A 5,589-nucleotide genomic window follows, 5' to 3' on the forward strand; every position below is an offset into this window, starting at 1 on the left:
ACTTACAAAACATTTAATAACAACTGACAATCTGCACGCAGTGCCTGATGGGTAAACCAGGACAATTGGCACAATTCTGACGGGGTAGCAACTTCGCTACATTACCCCCTCCAGCGTGTCGCCTGTCCTCAGCCGACAACAAAGTCCCTATAGCGAAGGGGAAGCCGTCTCCGCCGCCGCGGGGTCACGGGTCCCTGTTCCCCACTGTCTGTCCGGTTGGTAGGGCCTGTGGGTGTAGGAGGGACCGTCCCGGATGGGCTAAACTGATCTACAGGTTCTTCAGCCAAGGGGCGGTAAGGTGCCAAACAGTCCCGGTGCAGAACTACCACCCGCCCCCGGACACACAGTTTCACCCGGTACACAACATCTGAAAGCTGCTCCAACACCTCACAGGGCCCCACCCACTGGCTGGCGAGCTTGGGGGAGACTCCTCTCTTCCGGATTGGGTTGAAGACCCACACCTTTGCTCCTGGGGTGAAGGAGCGGCCCTGACAACGAGTGTCATATGCCCGCTTTTTTTTTTGCACCTGCCTGTTCCTGATGCTGCCGAGCAAACACTTGTGCCTCGGCCAGACGTTGTTGGAGGTCCCGCAGGTACTCGAAACCGGGTATCTTGGGAAGGTCAGTACCCGGGGGCGTGCCAAAGGCTAAGTCCACAGGGGTCCGCAGTTCTCTCCCGAACATGAGCGCGGCCGGTGTACACCCGGTACTTTCTTGTACCGCCGACCGGTACGCCCACAGGACCAGGGGTAGATGACAGTCCCAGTCTCGCTGGTGCCGTGAGGTGACAATAGCGAGTTGTGTTGTGAGCGTTCGATTGAACCTCTCCACCAGTCCGTCGCTCTGGGGGTGGAGGGGCGTGGTCCTGGTCTTCTTCACCCCCATGCGTTGACACACCTCAGCGAATACCTGTGCTTCGAAGTTCCGCCCCTGATCGCTGTGTATTTCTTCGGGCGCACCGAACCGACAGAACATCTCACACACCAGCCGCTCGGCTGTAGTGGCAGCGCTCTGGTCTGGGACCGCATACGCCTCAGACCATTTGGTAAAGTAGTCCATGGCCACAAGGACGTACCGGTTTCCGTTGTCTGTGGTGGGAAATGGGCCAAGAAAGTCCACACCGACCCGTTCCATGGGGGGCCCCCACCTGATCTTGTTGTAGAGGGGCATGGGAGCGTCTGGTTGGTCCTTTCTTGGCAGTGCAGGCATCACAACAGTGCACAAAAAGTTCAGTGTAATGCCTGCATCCGGCCCAGTGGAACCGTTGGCGCAGTTTGTTCAGCGTCTTTGCCACCCCATAGTGACCTGCCCCCACCGAGCCGTGGGCTGCCCGTAGCACTCGTTGGCGCCAGTCCTTGGGCACCAGTAACTGCCACACACTTCTTCCCCGGCCCGGCGCTTGCCAGACTCAGTACAACGGTCCATCACGCCGGGCCAAGGTGGCCCACTGGGAAAAGTAGGCCTTGGTCTCCACCGACATGGCAGAGACAGCTTGCCAGTGGGGGTGTGCCTTGGCGTCGACCCACTGTCCCACCCTGGCCAGGGTGGGATCACTATCCTGCGCTGTTTGCCACTCCTGCTTGTCCATTGCCATCAGCCACGCCTCCTCTGGCTCAACCTGCCGCGTGGTGGATACTTGGAGGATTGCTCTGTCTCGCTCCTCTTGGCGCTCACAATGTCTACAATCCTTGCGGGGACGACGGGAGAGGGCATCTGCATTGCTGTGCAGGCGCCCGGCTCGGTGCTGGGTCTCAAAGTCGTAGCTCTGCAGCTCCTCAATCCACGTAGCCACCTGGCCTTCGGGCTCCTTAAAGCTGAGCAGCCAGATCAGGGCCGCATGATCCGTCCGCAGGAGAAAGGTCTGGCCATAGAGATAGGGGCGAAAATGATTGAACGCCGCGACCACCGCCAGGAGCTCGCGTCGTGTAATGCAGTAATTGTGTTCAGGGCAGCTCAAGACACGACTGTAGTAAGCCACCACTCTCTCTCCCCCAGCAACTTCCTGAGACAGGACGGCCCCCAGCCCCACATTGCTGGCGTCTGTGTCCACGATGAAGCGGCACTTAGGATCAGGAAGGGCCAGGATGGGTGCAGTGATCAAGGCGGTGCGGAGCCGGGCAAAGGCGGCTGCACAGTTGTCGTCCCAGTGGAACTCCCGTCCCTTCTCGGTGAGACGGTGTAGGGGACTGGCAACGGAGGAAAAGTTGCGGACAAAACGTCGGTAGTAGGAGACGAGCCCCGTGAAGCTGCGCACCTCGCTGACGTTTCGCGGAACTGGCCATTTCTCGACCGCCTCCACCTTAGTAGGATCAGGGGCCACGCCCTCTGCCCCCACCACATGGCCCAAAAACTTGGTCTCACGTCGAAGGAGGTGGCATTTCTTGGGGTGCAGGCGCAGGCCCGCCCCCCCAATGGCTGGGAAGACCTGACGGAGGTTCTCTAGGGCAAGCTCGAAGTCAGCGGCATGAACCAGAAGGCCATCAAGGTAAACCACGCACCGGTTGCGGGGAATGTGAGCCAGCACCCTCTCCGTTAGTCTCTCGAACGTGGCGGGGTCATTGCAGAGACCAAAGGGCATCACACGAAACTGCCAGAGTCCCTGACCGATGGTGAAGGCCGTCTTGGGTCTGGCTTCTGGTGCCAGCTCCACCTGCCAGTAACCGCTCCGTAGGTCAAGTGAGCTGAACCACTGTGAACCTGCGATGTGGTCCAGAGCGTCGTCATTGCGGGGCAAGGGGTAGGAGTCCTTGCGAGTTGCATTGTTCAGCCGATGAAAGTCCACACAGAACCTCCAGGTGTCATCTTTCTTTTTGACCAGGATGGCAGGGGCGGCCCAAGGGCTATTGGATGGCTCTATCACCCCGGCCGCAGCCATCTCTAGAATCATCCGCTCTGCAGCTTCACGCTTGGCAAGCGCTAACCGGTAGGGTCGCAGTCTAATGGGTGGGGTTGTACCAGTGTCGATTGTGTGCTGCACCAGGTTGGTCTGGGTGCACTCCTCTTCGCGTGCAGCGAAAATCTCAGCGAACTGTTGGAGCAGGTCTTTCAGCTGTTGACTCTGCTGAGGGTCCAGCCCTTCACTGCTCCGCTGATACAGCTTCTGGATGGCGGCAACAGTGTCCGGCGAGGGTGTCTGAGGAACGGTAGCCTCGATGAGGGTCGTCGTCATTGTTGGTGGGCTAGGCAGTGTCGTCATCCCCTCGGTTGGCAGTGGAGATGGGGGCGGCGGCGGCATGGTGACAGGTGGAGTTGGCTGGATGTGGATACGTCCCACCTTCCTCTCTGGACGGCGCCGGAGGGCCAGGGTCTCTGTGCCAAGGTGAATGGCATTACTCGACACATCGACCAGAGCCCCCCGGCGAGTCAGCAAATCCAGCCCGATGATGCGAGGGTCTTGTATTTCAGCCAACCAAAACTCGTGGGTGGCTGCAACTTTCCCTGCCCGCACCTGCAGTGCTCTCTTCCCCAGCATGCTGGTTAGTTCCCCAGTCACAGTTCTGATTTTACGGGTGGTGGGCCTCCACTCTGTCTCTGGCAGCACCCCTGGACGCACAATGGAGATGGTGGACCCTGTGTCCACAAGGGCCCAGCAGCGGTGTCCACCAATGGAGCAACAAAGAGAGAGACCGTGTGCGTGGCCCACTCTGCCGATCTGGGAAGAGTTCTTAATGGGGGATATGGTCGGTCGGCTGGGTAGCAGTCTCCCCGCGGTGCCACCCCATTCTAGTTTTCCGACTGGGGAGTGCTACGGCGTCGTGGTGCAGGGGCAGGGCAGTCACGGGCCTTGTGCCTCGCTTCTCCACAGCGGTAGCATGGATCACGAGGCGACCAGGGTCTGAAGGGTGGTTGGCATCGGCCTGGTTGCTTTCGGCGTGGTGACGGACAAGCCTGGCAGACGACCCCTCTTTCGACGTCTCCTTCATCTGCGTGGACCTCAGCCTGACGCACTCGGGGTCTTGGTTGGTTGTGTGGGGCCATCACAGCCTCCACCCACTCTGCCTCTTCCAATGCAGTCTTGAAGGCTGTAGGTGCCGTGGTGCGGAGGTGCTCCTTCAACCTCTCTGGGGTGAGCCCCTGGATGAAGGCACTCAGGGCTAACTCGTCACGAGCTGCTGGATCAAAGGTGGGGTAGCCACGATGTGCAAAGAAGTGCACGTCTGCTGCATAGGTTCCCAGGGTCCCGCCCTCTTGGCGGCGCCGGCGGGCCAGTCGGTCTCGCATGCTGTCAGTAGAGACCCGTTGACCAAAGCAGCGGCCAGTGTCCCGTAATCCTGCTGTTCTGACGGCATAAGGTCGAGCAATACCTGCAGCGCATTCCCTTCGAGCGCCAGGGCAACATGGGCATCAGTGTCTTGGGTGCTCCACTGGTTGTGACTTGCTATCAGTTTCACTTGAGCTAGGTATGGCTCCAGGGCTGTGATGCCCGCATACCGTGGGAGCTTGAAGATGCTTGGGGATGGCAGCATCACACTGGTTACTGTCTGCCTGCCTGCATTTGTGTGGGCCAGTCTCTGTGTTCTTGATAGAACAATCTGGCCAAGATGGACACAGCAGAGCAGGACTCCGTGCTCGCTACCCTCGAAGTGCAGGAGCGTCGGCTCCGACAACAGGAGGAGAAGATTGAACAGGTGCGTCGGGCTGTGGCAGAAGCTTCCCAGCGCAGTGAAGCGGTGTGCGGCACAGTTACCGCTCAGGTCAACTACGTCACCGGACAGCTTCAAGCCATGGGCTCAGCCACCCCCCCCTCTCAGTCAGCTGAAACCCCTGTGCCGGCCTCATCGTCAGCTCCGGCACCAGAAGCGCCTCTGGCTCCTGCTCCTCCCTCAGAAAGAAGTCAGACCCGTCTGGCTCTCCAGTCCGGAAAGATTCTCTGAGGAATCTGATGACTGCCGCCCCTTCCTCTCTCAGTGCGAGCTCCACACACACACACACACACACGATATGTACACTATATGTACAAAAGTTTTGGGATAACTGACCATTAGACCTACGGGAGCTTTTATGACATCTTCATCTAAATCCGTAGAAAGCCGTATTCCACGAAGCTCCCGGCGCACAGTTTTTGTGCCGACGTTAATGCCAGGGGAAGTTTGGATCTCTGCAGTTATTGAGTCAACAGAGCGTTGGCGACTTGAGTCGTTGTTGTCCCCAAAGGCTTGCACTTTTCAATAATAGCACTTACGGTGGAATATCCAGCATGGATGGAATGTGACGAGCGGACTTATTGCAAAGATGGCATCCAGTACCACGCTTGAATTGAAAATGTGTACAAGATGATATTGAAAATGAGGAAAGCATTAGGAAGGAAACGGGATGACATATGAAGCATAAAGAATAAACGGGATGAAATTGAGCCTAAAGATATCTTTGGAAAGCCTAAGCTAGAGAGGACGATGTTGTGAACAGAGCTCCTACTACTGTAATATAAAAGCGACGGATGTGTGTGGAACGGCGGCCCCTAGTACACCACTTGCGCAGTATTTTCTTCATCGCTGTACTGCGTTTTAACGATGGGTGTGGGCAGATTTTCGGGAGCCTCTCAATTTTCAATGTGGGAGCCAGGGTAAGTGTGAGATGTATACCGCGGGT

Source organism: Lampris incognitus, unplaced genomic scaffold, assembly GCF_029633865.1.
Source record: "Lampris incognitus isolate fLamInc1 unplaced genomic scaffold, fLamInc1.hap2 scaffold_49, whole genome shotgun sequence".
Lineage (NCBI taxonomy): Eukaryota > Metazoa > Chordata > Actinopteri > Lampriformes > Lampridae > Lampris > Lampris incognitus.